The sequence below is a fragment of the Malurus melanocephalus genome, unplaced genomic scaffold (genome assembly GCF_030028575.1).
Source record: "Malurus melanocephalus ecotype Western Australia unplaced genomic scaffold, MMel_1.1 scaffold_225, whole genome shotgun sequence".
In the NCBI taxonomy this organism is placed as follows: domain Eukaryota; kingdom Metazoa; phylum Chordata; class Aves; order Passeriformes; family Maluridae; genus Malurus; species Malurus melanocephalus.
The window spans coordinates 685,534-711,731 of record NW_026623457.1 but is presented as its reverse complement, the minus strand read 5'-3'; the positions used below and the strand labels follow the sequence as shown (position 1 = coordinate 711,731).

General features: G+C 42.8%; 1 long non-coding RNA gene across 2 annotated transcripts in view; it reads right to left on the bottom strand.

The window, feature by feature from the left end:
* The window catches only part of LOC130578387 (uncharacterized), a 65,147-nt gene that overhangs the window by 32,156 nt on the left and 6,793 nt on the right, over nt 1-26,198 (bottom strand). For both annotated transcript variants that reach the window (XR_008965875.1, XR_008965874.1), the window contains exons 2-3: nt 13,850-13,931; nt 12,561-12,707 (exon numbers count right to left, since the gene is read on the bottom strand). This is a non-coding gene — a long non-coding RNA (uncharacterized LOC130578387). The remainder of the gene's footprint in view (nt 1-12,560; nt 12,708-13,849; nt 13,932-26,198) is intronic.

The following is a 26,198-nucleotide window of genomic DNA, read 5'->3' as shown; positions in this document are numbered from 1 at the left end:
AGAGATGCAAACATCTACAAACCCAACCTCCACTGACAAAATGCAYTTACACAGACCACAGCCCCCTTTTCCCTGGTGGGAGAATTGCAGCCATTTATGTGTCTGCCAGGATCCTTGGAGATATAAGAGGCCCCCTTGCCACCAAGTACAATATTGCCACAGCCAATAACCACACTCCTAAAAGGCAGCTTTTAACTGAGCTCATGATCATTTTAGGCCTGAACCTGTCTTCACAAACCCTTTGGATGATAAGGGAAAGGGGAGAAAGCCAAGCTAAGGAGCTGAAGAGGACKGTAGGTCACTGAACAACCTGCAAGCAGGGTGCCATYRAGGGGCTCCAGCCCTGCTGCTGSCCAGGCAGCCCTGMGTGAGGGGTGGGAGAGCAGAGCCAYGGAGCACCTACACATTGTCCTTAACTTGTCACACAACTGCTTTTGTGAAGCGAGGAAAATCTCCACTATCCTGATTCCAGAAATATTGCCAACAGGATGGACAGGTTTTTTWAATCAATTTTGTTCAAACTAAAATCTTTTTCAGAGAGTTCGAATAACAAGTAATCAACCATCATTTGTCCAGTGCTTTCATACAGATATATAAACCAAAGACTGGCAGAAAATGGCAATTGTTAGAAGGCTTTGGCTTATAGTTTATATGGAGAAATCAAAGAAGACAGTTGGTGGTTTTCCATCACACACCATCCCTCCATCCAGGCTGAACTACCCAGTCCCCGATCCTTGACACTGCCAGAGCAGCTTCCAGGGGACAGAGAGAAGCTACAAACCACAGASAGATACAGACATGTGCAAACCACAGGACAGGAGAAAATCAGACAGGTACCCTTCCTGCACAAGCACATGATGCAACTGAAAGCTGACAGAGGAGAAGTCCTAAACTCGTGCCAGCATTGTTTACAATTCACAGGCACCTGGATAGCTGTTACCAATCTGGCTGCCTTTAGGGGAACTTCTGCTAAAGAACCCCACGGGTGCCAGCTAACACCMGAGGTTTCACATGCCATTTGGACAGAAGAGGCTCAAAAGTCAKCCGGCAGAGCTGATGAAAAGCAAATCACCGAGTCAGTTTACTACCAATGAGCTCCATTAAGTGACTGCAATGTAGTTCATAGCCCTGGAGTAGTCACCGTCCCCCCCTAATCTAATGGCAGTGTTGACAAGGATCATTTACACAGCTTCCCTTAAAGGTTACCGCTATTTGTCAGGACTCTGTGTGCTCTGGATGTGCGTGTGGCCCTGGTTTCCATCCCGAGCCTGCCCATCCTCACGGCAGAGCTGTGATCCCGGGAGGCACCGTCTCCTCTCCGCACAAGGTCACTGCTGCAGCCCGGCACCGGGAGCACATCCTCGAAACATCTGCTAGGGATTAACAGAGACAGCACAAASCTATCCTGAGGGCTGAGCTAATGCAGAGAAATGGCTTGTTGGACAGCAGTGCCTCGCCACCAGGTATCAGTTAATCTGCACTAAGCCTACCCAGCTGTTTCTCGTGGTCAGCGGCCGTACTCCCCTAGTGCTCGGCCATATCACAGCATTGTAGTTTTATGTCCTCGGTCATTAAGTGCAACCACAGCTTAATTTTACCTCTTCTATATAAAAACGAAAAATAAAAAACACTGGTCCCTCAAGAATCACCTCTGAGCTTTAACAAGCAAGGACTAACCCCAGGATTTTAAATACATGGATCTTTCTGGCTAAAATGTCTGTTTTTCAGCCTCATTTCTTCTCTGCTTTATAATGAAGATCTGAATTGTCCAAACTTCTCTATTTGGATAAAGTCTCATCTCTTCAGCATCTAGGTCTGCCTAGAAAATGAAGGAAAACCACAGCAACAAAGCCCTCCTGATGCAGATGAAAGACAAGAAGAGCTAATGTGGACAATGGCCACTTTAAACCCTCTCTGCACTCACTGTGTAAATAGATAAATCACAGAGGCATTATTTGAAGTATAAACTTAYCTTGGACTTTTAAAATAGCTTAAATTGCCTAGAAAAAAAATAGAATAGGGAAAAAAATGGGAAAAAAAAACTAAGAAAAAAAAAAAGTTGTTGAAATCCTACTTAGCTTCCCACCTCAGTTCACAGATACAACCAGATGCCCCAAAGGTGCTGGAGGCCACTTTTTGAGACAGTCTCACTTCGAGAGAGGATCAAAGGATCAGGGCAGTCCTTGGAATGTAATCYGCAGCAAAGAGGGACGAGATTAGGAGAGAGGCAGTGAGGGAAGGTCTCCGGCTCTCTCCAGCCTCTCAGCTTTACTCCATGCTCTCCAGTGGACATACTGTTTGTGTCTCTGAGCAGAAACAGTCCAGATTTGCCCCATGTTCTGAGATATTTGCTGGAGCTAAAGCCACTGTGTCATGGAGCTTCCTTATTCCTTCCCCCAGGCAGCTGTCACCTGCCTGGTCCTGCTCAGCTCCAGGGCCACCAGCTGCTCCTGCAGCTCCAGATCCACAGGTGACATCCTGGTGGAGCTAAACCAGGATCCTGGGGTTCAGGGCTTGTGAGCAAAGAAATACAAAGCAGACACGAAGTTTCAAGCTGAGTAGAAGAACTTGCCTGCCTGCCCAGGGCTGTGCATGGTGGGCATCCCTGCCCACAGGGGGATCTAAATTTCTCCACACCTTCTGCACRGCCTTGGGGAAGAGATCAGGTCCCAAAGCCGCACCACTTGCACCAGAGCCCAGCAATCCATGATTACTCCTTCCCAATGTGTGCAGGAAGGTTATTATTTTCCCATGATTTTCACTTTTTTCTCTCCCACAGCACAAGCAGTTTGCAGGGTCACACCAAGGAGACAAAGCACAGCAAGCTGAGGAAATCCTCTCAGATGGTGTTACTCTGGTGGGAGGCAGTCAGTGCTGATTCTGCTCCTACTGAGCAGCACATAAGAATAGTCATTAAGTTCAAAAGAGCAAGGCCACACAATAAAAGAAGAAAAGATTACCTCCCTTTTCCATTTTCTTCTGTTAACAGAGAAAAAAGATAAAAAAAGAAAATTTCTTGCTATTCCTAGTATTTGCATAAATGTGTTCTCTAATGATCAAAGCATGGATCTCTGACATAAAAGCTTTTGGACCAAAAATCAATTAATCAAACCTTCACAGCCCAGACAAAGACTCCCACCTGAAGAAGAASTCATCTGCTCTTACCAACTGGGATAGCTGGTGCAGGGGGATCCCAGAGAAAGGTTCACTGGCAGCAAAATTTCTGCTCTGTGGAAAGCAACTGAGAAGCTTTTGGATAGCTGGCCCCTCCAGGACCAAGGAACTGCCTGTAGGTCCTTTARGTACTGAAAACACAGGTTGAGCAGAGCTGAGAAACCAGCTATTGGCTTCCAGTCACTGYAACAGCCCATAATACCCTTTTCTTCCTCTCTAAGAGGAGGGTGCTTGCCTACTGACATCAYGTACTGTTTGGGCTGTTGTTTCAGGAACAGAAATAGATCCACATCCCTCTCCAAATATCCTCTACCTAATCCACCAGTACATTTATAAATTATTGCACAACAGAGATGCTGAGACTGCCAAGTCAAGCTCTCCAAAGACAGGAAATGCAGAATTAAAGCTGGTCACTCACACACTGTTTTGCTTCAAATGCAATTGGTGTTTCAATTGGTGCACCTGGAAAGAGCTGGGTTATGCAGTGAATTCAAATGTTGTCCATGGCAGGATTTCCATATTTGCCACAAAAACCATGAGGGGAAAATGCAGAAGATGAGAGAAAGAAGAAAAATACTTCATTACTTAAAAAGAATTCATTTAGTGATAGGATTCTCTCTGAGCATATGCCAGAAGGACCCCTTCTGATCTAGACAGCATTTTCAGACCAAATTACAAGAACAGTAACCCATTTCACCTTCCTGCAGTCCAGAGGTCAGACACAGGTGGATATTCAGCAGTGGCTACAGAGTGGATATGCAGCAGTGAGGAGGAGTGCTCCTGGCTGTGAGTGAACATGTCTGGACTTAATTCTGTGTTCTGTGGCCCAGGGCCTCAGTGCCTCAGAAAATACAATCAACAACAGAAGGTACTTTCAGCAAGCTTGTGCTGATTTTATCAGTGACAAAATGGGAATTACAAGATCACCCAAAACTCACAGCAAAGCTGTAAAGACAGTAGCTTAATGCCAGTAATGTTTTCGGTGACATCAGAAAAATGTCCAAATAACAAAAAAGCCCAGCTCTTCACTGAGTGAAACAAGAGCCCTGTGGAAASTGCAGTGTGAGGTGAAGCATTCCAGCCTCGAAAGCTGCAGCATCCAGGGCTGGAGCTGAGGATGCTCCCCAGCCATGGGCCCAGTTTGGGGGTGTTCCTGCTGGATGAGCTCCCCCTGCACCCCACTGCTGCTGCTGCTGCTGCCCTGCTGGGATGGCCAGCCCGGGCATTGTGCCTGATCCACCGTGCCAAGCATTCCCTGCGCCTGCTCCAGGCTGTGGGGCAGATTTKGGGGCTGCACCGAGGCACATGAGGCTGCTAAACCAGGCAGCAGYTCCATATAGCACTGAATGCAACAGGCATTAAGCACCACCAAGATCACAGCTCCAGGCTAATGCACCCAAACTCATCCGTTTGCTCCATACAAAGTGCTATGCAAAAATAAAAAATATGAGGGTATTATTTTGGCAGACATCAGGATCCTAAATGCAACTCTATTTTTTCSTACTTCATGCTGAAGTTGTTAAAATTCTTCGAATATTAAATGTCCAGCCCCACTTTCAGGGTTGACTTAAATGCGGTTTTCAAAAAATGTGCTGAATATTATTCATTTCTCAGAGAATCAAAAAGCTAGAGGCCCTTTGATGGGGTTGCTTGCATTTTTAAATCACATGCACATGCACTAGTTAGAAAACTTTGGCAATTATGGTCATATATGCCACTATCTCCAACAAAAATGCCCAATGCAAATGCAAAGTTCTAGATGTTTATAACTTTTTTTTTTATTATATTTTCTGTGTGTTTAACCTGAATCTCTCCTACCTTACACAGCACAATGGCAGAGTCTGAAGAAATGCAAAAACAAAGCCCAGAGTAACCAAAAAGTGAAGAGAACTGCAGTCTGCCACCTTCCAAAAACCAACTTTCATTATACTCATTAGTGAATACAATGAAAGAGATTTCCCTCAGTGTTAAGTATGGATCTTACCTCATGTCTGGGTCTCAAAAAAGATTCAGCAACTTCTCTGGGGAATGCTTATGCCTCAGTGTTTAGCACCTGAGCTGATGTTAATGAACTAAACTTACAGGGGCTGATGTGGAATAAACTCTGAGTCAGAACACTTGCTCCTGGAAATAACATACTTGAAGATAAAAGACAAATTTGAACAAAAWTCGTAATACAGGCTTATGTGTTGGAGTATTTATTCACCATTCAGAAGAGAGTCAGGCTTCCCRCTGGCAAAGCTGGATTGCTTTGACCACAGCATCCACATGTTCTGCCCCATGCACTTTCTAGACCAGCTCTCAGACCTGGTTCTCCTGCTCAGTCAGGAGTTAAATATGCAAAAGCACAACACGAAACACTACAGTTCCTAACATTTTGTCATCCTGACTCCTTAGAACAAGTGGAGAGTTTAGCACTAATTTATACTAGATTTGCATGGGTAGGTGTGGGTTCCTCTGGCTGRACCAGAGCCAGTTATGGCTCAGAAGTGTTTAAACTGTGTTGTGCCTGAGCAAATATGCCCTGCCTTTCAGCAGGATGCATGGATTCAAGCATGGCAGCACACTAATGTCAGATACAGCTGCTGGATCATAGCTGGTTCTCACAAGGCCAGCTCAGGCCATGGACAGAACATGAATGTCTGTCTGCACTTGTCTTCAGAGGCATCCTCTAGTTTGCATGGTGGACAGGGAGAAACCTAGATTATCTTAGTCAAGAAAAGTTGCAAAATTTAGGTGCTTAAGAGAGTCTAGGTGGTCCCATGCCAGAGGACATCTGCTAACAGTGTTCTTGATCACACTTGTTCTTTCGTATGCAACACCCAACACAGACTTTTCCCACAAAACAAAAGAAGAACATGATGCTTCGTCCTCCCCCACACAGTCTTTATCCTATATTCTTGTGATTAAACACTTCATGTGAGAGGTAAAAAAGCCTCTTTTTTGTCCAATCTTTTAACCCAGCTTCCAGCATTCAACATGTCAGTCTAACAAAGGTATTCAGTGGGTATTTAGAGGGTTTGCTCTGTCCCTCCTCTTAAAATTGCTCCTCTTTTCTCRAAGCAGTTACATACCCACTGGGGCAAAGCAAAGCTTGTTTACCTAGGTTAAGTGGTTTCACACTCAGCTRAGGATAGGGGCAACCTAAAGAAACAAATACTCAGCCAAAGTTGAAAAACATAAATCATTTTGTGAACGTTTGTTCCAGAACACCCCGAGGTTGAGTAATTAGGCTTTCCTGGGAGAGAGACAGGCAAGTCTGAGTGGGAGCTATCAAGGAAGGGATTTAAATGCAAGTTTCTCATACATCTACAATAGCAATGTCACTAATGCCACTGTCTCCCAGAGAAGGAGAGTGTGGCTAGCATTTGCCACTCTCCTGCACATGGGGAGAGAAGACTCTGGAAGCATCTTGAGAACAGGATCCACAGGCTGGAAGGATGGCAATCATCTCATTTGTCATCCCCRCAAAACCTTTAGCCCTGCTCTGAGTTTGCTGCTGCCACCCATGTGCCAGCCCTGCCACCACCCAGGCAAGGTCCAGCAGCACAGAGCCCTCTCCTTGCCCAACCCSTCTCCCTCAATGCTTGCTTCTCCACTGCCCTGATACCGCCTGTGTGCCCTGAAAATTAGCAACATCTGATGATAGGCTTGGCTTTTACCTGGCAGTGGGAGACCACAGCAGCTTCCAGATACAAGTCATCCTGCTGGGATCACCTTGTTTTTAACAGAGCAAGGAGGGCAACCTTTCTCCTGTGTCAGGGACCTGTGTATGTGTGGCTGTCTGGCCCAGAGAGATCACAACCCAGCACCCCCACTTCCTCACAGAAATGTGTTTTGGGGTACAGGCAACCCAAATCTATCTCCAACCTTCTCTACAGTGCTGGGCACATTTGGCCTGAGCACAGATATGATGAAGAATGCTTTTCCACGCCAGTACAGCAGACAATCCCTCAAGGTTCAAAAGTCTGTGTGCATGTTTACATTAAACAACATCATCAGATAAAGTGTGCTGCTTTTCCTCTGTCCTATGCCCTCTCTCTTTTCTCTCTGGTCAGTGATTTTTGYACCCCTTCTGCTCAGTGTCTGTCTGAGCAGCACCAGGAGGCACTAAGAATAGCTCTCTAATCTCTACCCTTTTCTTATCCCTCTGATACCTTCAGAGGGAACAGAGGATGCCTTTGCATTCCTTTCATCTTCTGCCTGGGCATGCTCATTCGAGGCTACATCTCTGTTCCTCAGCAAAAAGTGTCAATAGTTTGTTTTGTTTTGTTTTCCCATAGCGACAGAGTTTTATCATATGATGGTGTRTGTCTTATTCTGCATTTTTGGTAAGATCTGTGGATCTTACCAAAATCTCGATCATTCAGGTCCACAGGATCACTCATTGTGCAGGTTGTTTTGAATTTATGAGTTTAAGATATTTCTTCTGCAACTTTCAGAGTTTTCATTTTAAGACATTTGTTTCCAGGGATTTGAATAATTTGCAAGGGAACAAAAGAAGCAGCCAGGAACATGGAATTTGGCATTGACCCAGCCCTTCATTCATAATAAACTTTTAAAAAAAAACAGCGATGACTCAGCACTGGCATAATTCACAAACCAGAAAGACCTGYTTCCCTACCTTGCAATTGCATTGGTAGGTACTTAATCACAGCAAATAACACAGTGGATATTTTATTTTTGAAAGCATATGCTGTTGTGCTCATCTCCTGAAGCTGCTGTAACACATGGCCTTTCATTTAAAATATCCTTGTCAGACATAATTGGCAAAAGTCATCAGATGAAGCTCACGTCATATAATTAGATGTATTATATTAGGCTGAATGGGTTACTTTAATAGCAATGCCACAACATATGCTAACAAGACGTTTTAAAATACAAACAACTTCCATGACCTTCTTGAGGCAGTAACTCTGATTCTCTGTCATTTCATTTTGGCAATAATCTATTAAAAATATGTTGGGCAACTCGTTTGGTGCCTTGTGAGCCTCCTCACGCAARCACACCTGTTGCWGCAGATCCYTACACCCACACAGCTCAGCYCAGCTCTGCTCRGGATGAGGAGGGGCTGGAGGTGAGGGGCTGTGCCCCACTCCCCACCCCAACATCACACTGGGTGTTTGTGGTGTCACGTAGCCAAACCACTGCACACAATTGCTGTTCTTACAAACTCCCTGGTTCTTACAGGCCAAGGATCCAACACCCAATCCTCTGGATGCTCATCCATCACATTAAAAATAAGTTATTTTCCTCCTTGCTGTTATGCACATTTGTATTGGTCATAAACATAAAACGGCTTTTGCTTACCTAGTGATACCAGGTACTCCATCTAAAGGGAAGAGGAAGCCKAAATTTCACATTTGGGAAACACCTTAACGAGAAAAAGGCAATGGCCACATGGTGACTCACTGCTTCCTGATGGTAYTCTGGTTTTTGAATAACAGTGTGGGTGTGGGTGTCTGGTTTTTGGGTGGGTTTTKTTAAGTTAACGATCTGAAGACGCCCCTTGGTTTACCCTGTGATGCTCCCGGCTTCCTGTCGGTGTCACAGTGGAGATGAGTTCATGGTGTCTTACACACCCCACCTTCTCCATCACCTGTGTTGCAACATCAGCACTAGGAACTGAATTGGAATACTGGAAGGAAAAATACAGCCATCTATTTCCAGAGTTATACATTGCTGCACTTTATCCACAGACAGGATTTTTAGGACTCAAAAGGTGCAAACCATCTCCTTTGGCCTCCACTTTACCAGAGTAAAGCTATTATTAGTCTGCTAGCTCATGTCCCAGGAAAGACGTGCCTGTTCRCTGGGCCAATCATTTGAGTAAACAATCACACCCCTCAGTGACCCAGTTAGGCTGCTGGAGAAGCCAGGGACAATTCTTTATGCACACAAGTGKCCCTGCACACTCAGTGGCCCCATTCTATGGTCAGAGCAGGTACAGGAATTGGGGGTCAGCCCAYRGCTGCCCTCRCTGCAGCTGCCTGCAGRGTATTTCTGGGGTGCACCCACAGATGATCTTATATTGTATGGACATTATAAGGTAGAGGGAGARCTCAAAGTTTTTTCACACTCCTTTGAAGCTGAATRTATTCAYTCYRTGTGAGGAGTRGCTGAGGGYACTTGGTCTGYTCAGCCTGGGGGAGAGGGGACTGAGGGGAGACCTCATTGCAGTWACCACTTCCCTGTGAGGGAAAGAGGAGGGGCAGGCACTGATCTCTTCTCTTCAGGACACTTCTTCTCCAGTGTCCTGAAGGAATGGCCTGAAGTTGTGTCAGGGGTGTTTAGGCTGGATGTTAGAAAAAGATTCTTGACCCAGAGRGCATCTGGGCACTGGAACAGCTCCCCAGGGAAGGGGTCACAGCACCAGCCTGGCAGAGTTCAAGAAGTGTTTGGACAATGCTCTGGAACACACGGTGTGTTTGTCAGAAATGATGCTGTGGAGGGCTGGGATGTAGGCTCAATGATCCTTGTGGGTCCCTTCCAAACCAGCTTATTCTGTGATTCTGTGATTCTGTGATTCTGTGATTCTGTGATTCTGTGTTGCCAAGGTCTGCTAATCACTTAGGTCTTGACAGCTAGACACATATTCAGGCATCAAATTACTGCCTGCAGCTTGTTTTCAGGTGTGCAATAACATCATAGGGACAAAAATATTACACGTAACCTTGTCTGACTTCAGAGAGAAAATTACTTACTTCTAAAGACAAGCTTCCTTTCTAAAAAGCACAGATTTCTTTCCAGAATTGTGCCTTCCTTCTCAATGCAAGCTAGACTGATTCATGTCACAGACACAAGAATTACACCAAATTAAGGTGGCTTGTCCCACAGGAAATTCTAATTCATCCTGATTGGATTGTATCAAATYGGTAAGCAAACCTGAATTTCCAAGATGAAAACTCAGACACAGGAAAATGGCAGAGGCAGCTCCCAGAAGGGGCTGGAAGGCTCAGTGTCCTGTAGGGGCTCGCTCCTGTCCCCTGTGCTTGTGGCTGAAGCTCATGGTTGTGGGGGAAACACTGAACACAACCACTCTCCACCTTCCACTGCTCCAGCCAGCTGTGACTTACACACCTGAGGGATGCAATGTGGGCTTTTTTTGCTACAGAGAGACTGACCTTTCCTTTCTCATTTAATACCTTTGAGACCATTCATATTCTTTAACTCCATGTCAGTCAGTAACAATCAATTCTACATAATTGCATACAGTGTGGAACAGATTTTCCTTGTGTTTATATTGCATTCTATTTAATAATTTCTGTGGGTGCCTCTGAATCTGTTAAACTACAAGAGCAGCATGCAATCTGCATAAATTTCTCTCTAATATCTCTAAGGTTTTATAAAAAAATGCATTATTCCATTCACGATGCTTTGTCTTTTCCAAGCCAAAGAGTGCCAAACTACTGTGAATGTTTTTCAGTTTTTTGTTTTGAGTTGCARTTTTTCTTTGTTTGTTTGYTTGYTTGCTTTGGATTTYTTCTCRATTTTTCTGCCTCTTTTCTTGAATTGGACCAACCAGAACTATTTCTACTATTTGGGATGGGTTCATGAATTTAAATAGTGATATTATTGTATTTCTGTATTATTTTTCTCATCATATATAAGGTGTTACTTATATATATTATACCTTTATGATTCTTCTGAGTACTAATATGAGATGTATCTTAAAATTATCCATAGTATTTCCAAGATCTTTTTTTCTGAATTGTAAGAACTGAAATAGACCTCCTCATTATGCATTTAAAATTAAGGSTGTTTTATTTAAGTTCTGGTTTCCTCTATCCTAAACAACTGTGCATTATCCAGAAAAGTTGCCACCTTGTCACTCATCCACCCTTTCTTGATTATTTATGATTGTGTCTAACACAAATCCTAGGATAAATTGTGTGAAAATTAAAGGAATGATAATGTCAAAAAAGCTTCTTTTCAGGATGCTGAAACATTTCACAGTTGCATCTTTCAACRATAATCAGCTTTGTGATTTTCTCAAACCATATCTAATGTTTATGAAATTTAGCCAACCCAAACCCCAGTCTCCTTGCCACCAGTGTCCAGCTGCACGTGTAACACATGCCCTGCTGCTCTGTGGTGCACATCTCTCAGCAGCCTGACCCTTCCAAGCATGGCCAGATGTCCAGTGATGCCAGGGGYTTTGTTAAAGGTTTGCTGTTTCACGACATTTGTGCTGCGAGTCAAGTGCAATCCTCGTTATCACTCTGGGGCATGCTAAACACAAAAACCTAAAGTGAAACTAAAAGGAYATGCACCTATGTAAAACAAACCCATTAAAAATAAGAAATAAAAAAAAAATTAAAAAAAAAAAAGGTTTCAAGGTTTTGTACATACAGAAACTTCCTAATTCTCATATGCTATGAAATGTCCTACTCATTAGTCTCTGTCCTTTCTTGACCAACCTGCCTGTGTAGAAAAAGACACCAATCCCAACACCTTCTAAATGAAGGAAATTATTATTTCATATACACCTTTTTGAAACTAGTACTGCCTCCTGAATTCATGGTGAATTGTTTTATTTTCCAGTGAAATGAATGAGCAGGAGTCATAAGAAAAGCCCATGATCCCGCAGCAGTGACAAGGCACTTCTGGGCCCTCTCAGCCAAGGATGTKATCAGCAGTTCCCTCACTGCCAGAAATGGAACCTTGCCCTTCATGCACAAAAAAAAAAAATAACCAAACCAGAAATCCAGTCAACATCCAGCAGAGAGTTAACCACTCGCTCACCCCAGCTCTCTCCATCGCACTCTCCTCAGTTCTGCTCTCAGGTCAACATGCAAACCCCAAATTTCTAGTGATGGGGCAGGTATTGGAACCTCTACTCACACTAAGTGCAGGGCAAAAGGCATTAAATATTTSCTTTTTTGGGTATGATGAGCTGTGKAGTTTTCTGGCAAGTTAACAACTCAGCAACTATGGAAGGCGAACTGAAATGTTATGGGCCACAAGACACTGAAACGTTTGGCCATACAGAGCCTTTCAGCACATGATATCAGCAAGTGGTTTGGATGGTTATTATTTTATTTTTCTTAAATAAAACTTAGTGTTAACTTGAAGATTATGTACAAGGGATTTCTTGGCAGTGACAATAATGTATCTATTAGTGTAAAAGGTGATTAATTTATTGTCAGACACCTTTCCTCACTTCAGTCCATGTTACTCCTTCAAGAAAAGTGACATCCTGGCCCTGCTGAAACGAACGCAAAAACTCCCTGTGGTTTCAACAAGAGTGGACTTCACCTTGCCCAGGATCTGGGAAAGAGTTGGCACCAGTCCTCAGATTAAGATTCAAGAGTTCCTGRCTCTCTTTAAAAGTGCACATTATAACCATGCTCCCCTGCTCGCTGCCATCCATCAGCTCTGCTTACCCCACAAGTGCTCTGTAAAGGCTTCATTTTTTTGAAGCAAACTTCTGTCTTCTCATCCAGTTTCCACGTTTGGAGTATTCTAGCACCTTTAGCAGGTTTCTGTCCAACTTTGGCAGCCTCTCTTGGAAGCCACAGAGAATTAATCACCTGCCAAGGAGAAATTAATCACTTTGTCACTGCCTCCCCCATGCGTGATGGCAGAAAYTCAAGTCTGGCTCCACCAGCAGCAGCCAGAGGCCTTTTTGAGAGCTCTTCAGCTCTCCTGCGTCACCTCTGCCACCTTTTCTCTGCTTGCAGCTAAGCTCAGGTTATTATTAGTTGGTATTAGTGACGGAATATGCTTGCTTTCCCCCTGCYCTTTCTGCCAGCGAGGATGCACTGTGACTAATACAAATTTCAGCTCCAGGCTGAATTACTGCGATTGAAGTACACRGGGAGGCTGTGCCAAGGCTTTGGCTTCGTGGCCATGGGATGGCTCCATCTCAAGCAGAAGGGAGAGTGCCCTGGGGGTCTACTTACTGCTTCCTCACTTATTCCCAGYCCATTTCAGAAACTAGGAACTCATCAACAAAGTGAAGCTGTAGCAGAGACCGCATCTCCAGATGCAACTCAGCTGGCAAAGGATGCTCCACTGGCAGAAAGAGATAAAGTACACTGAATCGTGAGTTCAGTTTTAAAACAAGAAACTGAACAGCATTTAAAAATATGACTTTTTTTTAGGAAAAAATATTGTATCTGTTTTCCAGAAAATAACTAAATACCATAACTGAATGAGTCCTTATTACATGTCAAATTTTTCTGTCTGGTCATCCAAATACTCCACATACTGTTAGGATATCTGTTGTTTTGTTGAGGTTTTTTCTATCTAAGGTGTCTATTAGGGTGTTTGGGAAAAGTTTAAGAGAAAAATATGCATACTTCAGCACAAAAATTCATAAAGATATGTAAAATTGAAACTTTTGAAACTTTTGAAACTTTATATGTATGTTATGCATACACAAATCAATGTAAGCACATTATATATTTCATATTCCAAAATCATAATGTATTGGAACAGATGTTGCCTGTGTCATCTTAATTCATTCTCCTCGTGTGCTTCACACAACTTTTAATGATATAATCATTTTCTTTTCCTGCAGAAAGCTGCTGTTTTGAAATTATATACATTCTGAAGTTAAATTGAAGGTATGTAAGAATGCTGGCTATCATCCACAGGACAATTCCTGATTATTTGTTAAAGAAATCAGGAGGGACACAGGAGGCTGTGGGTTTGTGGAAATTCATCTTACCTTGAACAGAGAGAAGGATTGGCAGAGTTCAGGTCACCCCATCTCAGTAGAAAAAAGCAAACCTTTCCAGGTTCCTTGCTGACTAGACCGAAGAACATGATGTTAATACAAAGGAGGAAATCAATGAAGGAATAAAAGAACATTTTCAGCTCATGATAAAGATATTTGGAGCAAAATAAAGTGCATCAATATGACACCTGGAGAAGAGTTCTCCAACAGCCTCTGCTCCAATCATATGAGCATTGGTCAGAGACAAAAGGGACTGAGACCCTCAAAGGAGCACAAATTCACTCCGGTTTACCTTGTTTAAATCTGATAACWAAATCCTTGTAGTAAGACTTGAAAAATCCTAGTTAACCTTAAATTTAGGAAGGTTTCACTGAACACAAATTTCAGAAAGTGGTGCTCTGTCATTCTCCATTCCTAGYTCACAGACAGCTGAGAAGAAGATGCATTGAATGCCCCAACTGCACAAGCTCAAGAAGTCCAGCCTGGGCAATTACAAGAGAGTGCAGGGTACTCATTTTCTTGAGCATCTGCCCACTTTTGTGTGCTGGTTTTAGAGTGATCTTTCTTCAGAGTGGCTGGCATGGGGCTGTGCTTTGGATTTATGCTAAATACTCAGTTGATAACAGAGATGTTTCTGTTATTGCTGAGCAGGGCTCACACAGAGCCAAGGCCGCTTCTGCTTTTTTGCTGCCATGCTGGGGAGGAACTTGGGAGGGTGGGAGGAGACACAGCCAGGACAGGTGACCCAAACTGACCAAAAGGACATTCCAGACCATGTGACATCATGCTCAGTGTACAAAACTGGCGATAAGAAGGAAGAAGAGGGGATGTTTGGACTGATGGTGTTTGTCTTTCCATGTCATTGGGAAGTTATCACCATTCCATGTGATGTGGCCCCGCTCTCCTGGGCATGGCTGAGCACCTGCTCGTCCATGGGAAGCAGTGAATTAATTCCTTGCTTTGCTTTGTTTGAGTGTGTGGCTTTTGCTTTCCCTATTAAACTGTCTTTATCTCAACCCACGAGTCTTCCAGCTTTTWCCCTTCTGATTCTCTCCCAGATCCCACTGTGGGGGAGTGAGTGAGCAGCTGCGTGGGGCTTGGCTGCTGGCTGGGGTRAAACCACAATACTTCAAAAATCTGCACCAACTTCAGTGTGAAATGCACTGGGTGTCTCTTGGTGCCAACACCAAAGTGTCCTGAAGACATTTCATGTGTCAGTTTTCATGCTCAGAACAAATTGTATCCACATGAAAGGAATTCTTCCTTACATCTCAATCTGCCATGGAAAAACTGATCAGAGAACAGAAATTGACTGTTGCTTAGGCCATTTAACAGATGTAATTATGTGCAAACAGAATTACACACTTGGCTCTTTGGAAGTTCCAGGTTCACAAAGCTGGGAGTCATTATGCACAAAATCAACCAGAAGAGGAAATTTAAATWAAAAAAAATTAAATTATAGCTGAGAAATTCTTCAGTGATGAAAAAGACCATAATAAATAAAATATTACATATAAATATATATGTATACACTATATATATAAAATAATAAACAATCCAATAAGCAAAATAGTGTGATAACCAGCTTTTAAAAAAAAAAAGAAATAAAACAACCTTAAACATATGGATCATAATTTGAAAATACTGAAAGCTGTGAGTAACAAATACATATAAGAGAACTGTTAAGAACTGTAGAAAGGTTAGCAGGAGAGGCAGAAATACTCAAGAAGAAGTAAGATCAAGGTACAAAAGGTTAAACATATGGAAATTGACTGGTCTGGCTAACTTGTAGTCTCAAAGTGTTAAAAGCTGGTGGAGAAGGTCATCAGACCTTTAATAGTGGTTTTCAGAAAAGCATTCAATAAGTTGCAGGTACCTGGCAGAGAAGTGATGCYACCCCAGTGACTGCAAGAACAAAAAGCCCATCCTCCTGCTCTGACAGAGAYCCCAGGAGCACAGCAGAAGAGCAGGTAAAAGACCTGAGATTAAGGCTAATAGTAGAAGCAATGACAAACAATGGGTATGGAAAGCAGATAGTAGCAAACAATATTGATAACTCTCAGAAATTAGAAGTTTTGTTGATAAAGGCTCCACCGTTGAGTCCATAATTCTGAATTTCTCTAAGATATTCAGCAYTGAGTTACACAAGAAGCAAGAGGGAAATCAAACCCAGGTTCATATGAATTAAGTGAGAAAAGAAGGTAGTTCTTTTATAGTTTTAAAAGTTACATGGAAACAGAGAGGCAGCAATGTTTCTATTGAGTTTTCTCTGGGGCTAGGTCATAGGTCTGTGCCAYTTAGTATTTTGCAAAATGAAAAAAGCTCAAATACTTTAAGAAAAATGACAGAACTATTAGAAGATTATTTTATAATAGAGTAACCCTCCTCAGTCAGTAAAGGACTATGCAGATAAAGGTACAGATAAATAACTATTTTTGAAAGGAAAGGGAAACATCAGGGGGATAAAAATGAGAGGGAGCATTAGCTCTGTGAAGAGCTGATGAGAAGRAGATCAAAAATATCTTCCCAGGACAAGGACTTCAGTTCTTGACAGAACTGGAAGAGCAGTCAGACAGCAATTCACCCTTGAGCAACTTCTCTTTCTTCCAGGCCAGAGCAGGAGTAGGTGCTAAACAGATGAAGGCAAGAGAAAAGAAACAAGCTTTCATTTGGGTCACTGCAAGAGAAACTGAATAACTGCTTTGAAGGCAATAGATAAATCTTTAAAAAGSAGATGCAATAAAAAGTAAGTGCACCCCACCCACAGAGAACACTCTTCTGGAGAGAAGTCTGGTGCCAGGTACTGGACTGTCTCATAGCAAAGCAGGGCTCTGGCAGGTGCTTCTYAGAAAATTTACTGACCATTGTACATGTTCAACACACCCAGGGAGACTCCATCTCTGCAAACTCKTACTTGGCAAACAAGTATTTCACTTGAAAAATGCAACAAATTTGGAAGCTATAATGAGATGCATGATTTCAGGAAGAGAGGCAAGCTAAGAGAGTCTAAGCAGCATTGGAAARTGCTAGGCTAAAACACAAAAAAGGGAATTTAAAAGAAATATCATCTCCTGGAGAGAAAAAAAAAGATGTACAGGGTGACCACATGAATGATCCAGCCACCTGTAACACACCTTCTCCAACACAGATGAGACAAGAGCACCTTGAGACCCTGGACTATGAAAAAAAATCACCATCCATAATTCAACTGTCTAAAGCAACAAGCTTGTGAAAAGTGYCCAGTGGACATAACAAAATATCTTTCAGGAGTCTGAACAGCAGAATACAGATCTAAAACAGAGCGACTTGAACCGTGGGTGGAAAAYACAGTCATTCACAGATGTCCTGAAGGATGGTATTGGCACAGTTGCTTTACAATCACGCGGACAGAACTAGAAACCAAAGAGCTCTCCACTTCTGTGCAGGTGTTATTTTAAAAAACAAAATCAAAAAAAAAAAACACCAACTAAAAAACCCCCAAACCCTTGCACGAATCCACTCATCGAGGAAAGACAGCTGTGCACACAGTGAGGGCACCAAGAGGTTCACATGCTGCCTGCAGCCCATGTTAACTGAAACAAACCACAAAACTGCTGTCGCCTCTGAAGGGGCCTGGCAAACCTCCTTTTACCACAGAAATACAGAGCTTATTTTTCAGCTTCAGATCTACAATTTTCAAATTTAATGCAAACCTCAGAGTCAGCTGTTGCAGATACACTCTAAAGAATTAGAAATATGCTGTGGAAAATAGACAAGAGGTTATAGCAATCAGATAAAAAAACCAAAACAACTGCTGTAAGTCAGATTTCATGAGAACCCTGATTTTGAAAGCCACTGCTAAGGTACAGCCCTGTAGACTTTTATCCCTATTTTCAGCTCAAAGAAATAATCTCATAATCTGAAAAGAAACAAAAAAGAACATATTTGAAGACATGAAGATGACTAACTCTGAGATAGGTATTGATGGTATTTTATAAAGTGTGAATGAAGCCTCTTTGGAGACTAAKCAAACTAAGAAAAACAAGGAGTAACCAGGAGGAAGATGGTCAGGTTTGTTGCAATCAACAAGTAAAGCAAAGGAGCAATTCCGTGGCAGTGCTGTTTTCGTTGGTTTTGTTCTGACATAGTGTCCTCATCCCCAGATCCAAACCCTTCTTCAGTCTCCCTAAGCAGCTGCTCCCACTCTGAGAGTCTGGAGATGATGGGTAGGGGGACATGAGGAAGGCAGGCTGGRCTCTCTGGGCTCAGTGCAGGTGCCTCACTGGACACACTGAGCTGAGCACATGCAGATTCACCCACCAGCCTTGCACAAATCTCCACCTAAGCCTGCTATGTTTTTCAAAATGTTGTTACTCCCCGAGTCTTCAAAAGACACCTGTTCAAATACTCCTTTTCTTCATCTGCAGCAAAGTTTACTTTCTATTCTTTTTTATCTTCCCTCATCCAGAGAAGAGTTTGGACTGAAGTGTGTTGCCTGGAAAACACATGATGAGAACAGCAGGCCTAAAACACACCAGCAGCAGCAAGAAGTSAGCCCAAACTGCTGTACCTCACCATGATTCTTCCAGCCAAAACCACCCTAGACAGTAAAATGTCCAAGCTGCTTGCATAAAGCAGCTTTCTTTACAAGCAGTTGCAGTGCAAAATAGAGTGCCACCACTACCTCAAGAGGGGAGGAAACTTTTTATTAAAAAAAAAAGATTGACTTCTGGAATTTATTTAGGTCGACACCAGTGGGACTTTCTCAGAGGGAAGGAAACTTTTTTGTGAGCTAAATGTTTACCTCCTTTGTGGGAGCAGCAAATTAGGTGTTTACTCCTTCAAGCAGCAACAGAAGCCAATACACCTGTTCCTTCCAGATTGTCCCTGCTTTTTTTGGCATGCAATACCCTGAAAATGACTCCGGTGATGGGCTGCGGGAGCGCCAGGAGGTTTGATAAAACAAGTTGAAGCATTTGTTTCTCAAGCACTAAAAAAACCTCAAAGAGTCAATGGAAATGGCTAAGGAAATACAATGCTTATTGCTGTATTTTATTATTTCTGGTACCAACCCCACAGAATATTGAAATTAGATTAAAATGAAAACTGATGAAATGTGGGTTAAAAACAAACATGCAATATGTGTTTATGAAAAAGCCATAAATGGCTGTGCCTTTCCTCATGGGATCAGAGAGATGTTATCTGTGGTCTGATTCATCACTGCCCTGTGAACCACCCAGCCCTGTTTCCACCCCTGGCGAGGACAGGGTGAGGGAAAAGGCATCTTAAATCCCATCCCTGATCTGCCAAATGCAAACCTGGACATCCTCCCCACCAAAAAAAAGCAGCAGGGAAGGACTGAGGGTTGGAGACAATATGAGTGTGAAACCCACTTGGAGCATCTGCATTCTCCTGGTGGCACCTCACATCAGCTGTCACCAAGTCACCACAGACTGGCAGGTGACATTCAGTATATTTATATATATGGAAAGCTGGATCCAAACAATTTTGCCTACAGAAGTGATGGTCTGAGAGCAAAGAATATTTAACCTGAGGGTTTAGTTCAATCTGTGAAAAAAATAATTTTCTTTCTCAGTATCAGTCCAAAAATGTCTTCAGTGTCAGAAATGCTGCTGGATTATGCAGGCAACCCAGCTCTGCCCTGGCCAACAAATCTGCAGAGTAAAGACGCAGATTTAAAAATATAAAGGGCTTATGCAAAGGAGCCAGACTGAAAAGTGGATTCAAATTCCCTTTTGACCCTGCACTCATCACACGCCTCCTAATCCCTCTGGAGCGTCAGGTGCCTCAGCCMTGGGAGCTGGAARGTGGAAGCTCGTGCTTGGGGCACATCGGCACCCGATGGAGGTACAGCACTGGCCCTGCCACAGCCAACACCCAGCACAGAGAAACAGCTTATACCAGCAAAAAAAAAGTGGTTTTGCCAGTAGGAATTAAACCACTTTGCTGAACAGATTACATTATAACAACAAAAAGGCCTTTTGATGGTAGGACTGAACTCACAGTAGGGATTTTGCTGTTGTAATTATACTACTGCCATGCCAGCAAAACTTTTTAAGCATAGACCAACTCCCTGCATTTTTATCTTTTCGGTTTGAAAGGTTGCACAGAGGCAGAAGTTATGAAACAGGTGGGCACCTGGCATGGGGAACTGTGTTAGCCCCCTAGAAAGCAATTCATCTTCCGATGGGGAAGTGTCCTGAGAGCATTTCCACAAGGARCCACAGCACTGCACCAGCTCCAGGGTGCGCCGGGGGACTGGAAGTTGTGGTCCAAGGGCCGTGCGGGTGTGCTCAGCTTGTAAATATTTTTTTTTATGAAGACTTAAGTTGGGTTTGTTTTTTTGTTTTTTTGTTTGTTTTTTTTTTTTTAAGAGTACCCATTTTGAAATGTTTGCAGCTACTATGTTAATAAACCTGGGGGGGTGTGGGGTATATTAATTGAAGGGAAGAGATTCTGCAGTGATGAAATGGTGTGCATATGCAGATCAAATCAAATTGCAATCCTTTGGGAAAATCTGACATTTGAGTGCTCCCTATTCTGGATGTGCCAATTCAACAGCATATATGCCTTTTATATGTAATGTAGTGCAAAAATAAGATACTTAAGACACATTTAAAGAGGAAAAAGAAAAAAAAAAAAAGGGTGGAGCTCCTTGGCAACAGCTCTAATCCCTTTGAAGGCTCCGGCATCTGCTGAGTCAGGCGCTCCCTCYCTATGTTGTAGTTTACAATCAGCCACTGAGTCACAGCAAGTTCCTGACTTCCCTGCTGGAAATATACTGCCATGAACTACAGTTGCATATTTTTAGGGATTGAATCATTTTATTAAATCTCTCTGGTTTTGTTGTTGTTGCCTGATTAAAAATAAATAAATATTGAATAAATAAATTAAAAACAAATAAAAATAAGGAGTTCAGACCTCTCAGGTCTGAGTACAGCTGCAAGTGACTTGTTCTTATAAATGCTGTCCTCGAGCCACAAAACAAATTTCATTCTTTGTGAAGTCCTTGGAGCTGGAGAAACATTTTGCAGACCAGCAATGGAATCCCCACACAAAGCATTTGGAGCAGGATTGCATTAGCAGAACTCTCTGCCCTGCTGGATAGACCTTGCTCCCCAGCAGCAGACTAATTAGCCAGGGTGGAGCCCCATTCTGATATGAATCCGTGCAAACCTCGGTGTCTTTCTACAGCACTTCCCAGTGCCACRCACACACGGGGATGTGGCCTGGAGCCAGTCACCAATCCTGCCTGATTTCCTCATCCAAAAACTGAAGATGCAGTCTGCCTGCCAGCAGAAACTCCCATTGTGAAACTGAGTTTGCTGATATTTGCAAAGCATTTAAAGGTGTGTCTTAGTGGGAAAAATTGGTAGGTCATAGGAGTAAACCCGTTTCTGATTTTAGCAGACAAAATAGCAGTGAGCAGTATTTCACATGCACACAGTTGAGCTAGGATTCCTCTTTAATCAAGTTAAGTCAGGTTTCATTCCTGCCCCTGCCAATTATTTAAATCCCACAAAAGCCTCCAACCTGCTGTGGTGGAGCTGTTGACTCACGTTGTTTCTCAAAGAGGGGTTACAATGCACCCACCTGCAGTCATTGCCAGCATGGATAGGGAGCAGCTCCATGGGAATGTGTCAGTGTATCCTCTGGCACATCCCTGTGCTGCCATAGCACATGCCAAGCCCACAGAGATATCCCAGAGAAGTTTCCTGGGAAGATTTAACATGGTGGGTCAGGCAGASACTGCTCCAGCCATCACAGGATGTGCCACTAAAAACCTCAGGAGAGCACGATGCAGCCACTGAAGTGTTTGGGCTTCCCAAGAGGCATCACGATGACCCTGGGGCTTCTCCAGTGCAAGGAGATTAACTCGAGGCAATTCTGCATCAAAATATGCTCTGCRTTAACCCAAGCCAGGGAACTGAAACCATGACCCCGTCGCTCTGCTTCGTGAGAACATCAGAGGGGAAATGCTGAGAAGATGCAACGTGACTGTTCATGGAAGAATGATTTCTGTCTTTTCTTCAAAATGTTTCTTGAGTTTAATAGAAGCATCAACAAACTTAGCTATTAAGATCCCCTTTGCTCATCAGCAGTGTTTCTATCTCTAGGCAGAACTTGATATCTGCTTAACAGTGCAGAGCAAATTTATAGGACAGCTTAAGGTAGGAAATAATGAATTCCACTTCAGCAACTGATAGCACATAATTGTGTGTAGCTACAGTTTGTCACACTGAAATGCATAATAATATGCAAGCTCTGGGGTTCAGTTCTTATTTGCCTCTTATTGTTTAAAGAAATAGAAAAATTAGAAATATTAGAAAATGGAATTAAGTTACTTCCAGTTCAGTGAGATTCTCCATTACTTTTTAAAATGTTCTCTTAACCTGTATTGCTTAAAATGTAATTTTGTGTTTGTGTGTTTTTCCCATTTTTCTCCCACGTTCTTTCTGTATTTTTACTTTTATTTCCATTTATATTACATGATAAGCATCTGTTTCTTTCACCACATTATYTTCTTCAACTTTTCAACATTTCTTCTTCTTTGGGAAACATTACAGAATGTCAAAAGAAAATGAAAAATATGTATATTTAAAAGGCCTCTAAACTTTAAACTTGTGTATAATGCMTTTTAATGACAGAAAAGGTTAAAGGAAGAGAGGGAAATTTATAAAAGCTAATATTTTACCACCAATTTATATTTTAATTATAATTCCTTAAATATTTWAAAAAACAGCATTTCATTGTAGGTTTTAAAGTATAAACACACATATTTTCATTGAAAACAATAATCTGAAGAAAAGCATTGAACTTATTCTGAAAACAATGACGTTTATTGCTGAGGGCATGGAAATTAAAAGCAGTCATGTTTACTGAGGAGCTGACTGTAAGGGGGCAAGGTCATAATTTACACATAATTACTGGGTTGCACTATCGTTTAACCACTACTGAGATAAATATGTTTTTCTTCCTTCCCTCTTCCTGTGCAGAAGTAGTGTTCAGCACACTTCTTATGCATTAGATGTTCTYGTGCAAATCACTGCTTTCTGTGGTTTGTGATTCAACAGCAAACACTGCTGTCACAAACAAGGTCTGCATCTAGAGATAACTCTGTGTATTTTGATAATATTTTCAGTTAGTAAGAATGTGCCATCAGCACATAATTACAGACATGCATGCTATGACAAACAAACATGAAAATATGGCTGGCTACAGTAAACCAGGAATATTTTAAATATGGGGTGTGTCTGCCTTTGTATAATACGTACAGCCRCACCAGACTCCTTTGCACCAATTTGCACAGAAACTATCCAGCCAAGAATTCTGGGTGAGCCTATAAATAACACTGTTTCACAAGGCTGAAATAGATGCTTCTTGGATAACTTTTGAAGAATTTGAGTCATGATTTGAAAAGGCAGGGTGCTCAGACAGAGGTGAGCATCCCACTATGGGAACCTGTCCTCAGCTGAGGAAGACATCGAGTGCCACCAAACAGAGGGGCTCAAACTCACTACATGTTTAGAAGTTTGACCTTTATATAGAAGCTATTTTAAAAATAGCAAGATTTTGTGTTTCAGCATTTGATGGTGGCACACCAGCCTCTCCAGCTCAAATAAAGCCAAATGTGCTGGTATCAGGTTTGGTGTGCCCAGGGAGAGCTATTGCCACCAGTGGCAGCTCAGTGGCAGCTTTTCCTTCCACATCCATAATTCACCTTAACCATGATGGTCTGTTGGCATTTATTTCAGTGTATGACCCATAGTGCTGCAACTAGCTTGAAAAATAATGAGAGAATGTTTGCTCCCTCATTAATATCTTCAACCTGTGTTCCAAACTCTTGCTTTCAAGGAAAGGGCAAGGTTTGAAATGGGTTCTTGGGTCTGTACCCGCTCCTCCTTGGCAGCTGGTGTGGTAGTCCTGATATGACAGCCAAAGCCTGAGCTTCACATTTGAAGCCACCTACACCTCAAAATTCGCAGGGAAGGTAGTTTGCCTGGGCTACCCAATCTTCTTGGCTCAACAGTCAACACTTTAATCACTCCTCCAAGTTGCATTTACACAGAATTTCTAGGGACGGGCTGAATACCAAGCTGGGATGAAATGAATTTCCAATTTCTCCACAAGACAGAACACTATTCTCTCCCWGGCTCTGAGAAGCTGATTGTGGGTGAGCTGGTGCAACCCTCCCATTCTTCTCCAGCTGCCTGTGCCAAGGGCAGAGTACTTTGGGGGGTATTCACACAGTGCATKCCAGAGCATCTCCCTGCAGCAGGCTGGTGAGATAGGAGGGTGGATGGCTATTTATAGTATCACAGAGTTATTGAGGTTGAAAAGGACCTCTAAGATCCTCGAGTCCAACAGTTAACCCAGCACTGCCAGGYCCTCCATTAAACCATGTCCCTAARTGCCACAGATGCATCTCTTTCAGATACCTMCAGAGATAGTGACTCCACCACTTCCCAGGGCACTCTGTTCCAATRYTTGACARCTCTTTCAGTGAAGACATTTCTCCAAATATCCAATCAGRTGCTCCTGTGGTTCAGCTTGAGGCYCTATCCCTTTTAACCTGAGAGAAGACAGTGCCCATTCTCACTACAGCTTTCTCTTAGGTTGTTGTAGACAGCAATAAGAGCCTCCCAAGCCTCCTTTCCCCAGATTAAACAACTCCAGATGTCTCAGCGACTCTGCACAGCTTCCAAACCCTTCACCAGCTCCATTGCCCTTCTCTGGACRTGTTCCAGYCCCTCAGAGTCAAAGCAGGTCCCCTTGTCACAGAAGGAGRTCAGGTTGGTCCCGCAGGACCTGCCTTTCATTAGCAAACACTGGCTGCGCCTGATCCTCTGGTTGGCCAGATCCTTAATGCTGGAGAGGCATAAGGAAAGCCTTGTGCAACCTTAATTCAGGCCTCTTCTAATCTTCAATTACAAAATCACACACTGGATTTTCCATGGGACTCTGCCTCATTCAGTTCACGGAATAGCTGGTGTTCAMTTAATGAGCAACTATTCAATATTTTATTTTCTTCTCACTCAGTGTGTTGCCCTAGGCATGATTTACTAGATGTAATTCAAACCTAGCTGTGCAGCCAAAATTATTAATTTCAGCACAGCTTTTTTTTCCTTTGGTACTCATCCTCACAGCACTCCTGAGTGCTACACAAACAGTAAATACTRTATTTTCATAATACCACAGTGAGGGTGTTTTCATAATACCCCAGCATGATTGAATGGGGAGGAGGGGTAGAGTTATCCTCTGAGTTTCACAGGTGCATAGAAAAGGTAGAGAAATGCAGAAGAGACATTACARTCCAAAGAATCAAAAATTTTTAATACTCTCTTGACAGTTTGAGTCCTGGCTTTTGAAAATTCTTAATATAATTCCAGTYGAGTCAACCTGTATCCATCAGAGCTCAGAGATGGAAGAGACCTTCTAAGCCATGGACTAGTTCCTTCCTATCACAGGCAGCCTTTTAATAATCTTATCAAATTGGACTGAATAGGAATTGGGTTTCTTGAATTCCTATTAAAAAGCTGAGAACTCACTCCTCTGATAGTTAGAAACCACTTTCTAATTTTCAGCCTAAAATTTATTCATAGCCAGATTGCACTCATTTGTTCTTAGGCCAACATTGTCCTTCACCTTAAATAGTTCCTCTCCCTCTCTGGCATTTGCCTCCRCTGATAAATTTAGAGTGAGCAATCACATCTTTTTCTCTCTTGGCGTTTGTCTTGAGGAGCTAAATGAGCTGCAYTCCCTAAGCTGACTCTCTCAAATGAAGCTGCCAGGTCCCCTGTTCATCCAAGGAGCTGCTTTCCACCTGCTCAGCTTTCACTTATCTGCCCTGGGCATGGCTGACCAGGCTTGTAGGCAGCACCGGGCCTGCCTGTATTCACTATTCACYCAGAGGAGGGTCAAGGGGCAAAAGAGTAACTGGTGGCAACCAAATAAGWCAAAAGTATTTCTCTTCCTGGAAATGGTGTGTCTCAGAATCAAGCTGGCATTTCCACAGCTATAGCACACCAGTAGCACCCCAATGACTGAAGTCTTCCAGCACATCCCAATTGTCTTCCCTTCCCGTTTCCAGCAGAAATYCTCAGCATTGCTTGAAAAGTGCATGAATTTTATACCACTGAATTTCATCTTTCTCCTCTCCTCCCAGTCCTCTGGAACACCTCTGCACACCCCTGCTCCAGTATCCAGGGCCACCCACAAAGTGTCAGTGGCTGACTCCACTGGCAGCGTAGCGACCATGCACATGTACACTTAGGTGTATAGGAAGTTGCTTTTTGAATGTGTCTGCTCCTGAGGTCAATTTTAAAGAACCCACCAGAAA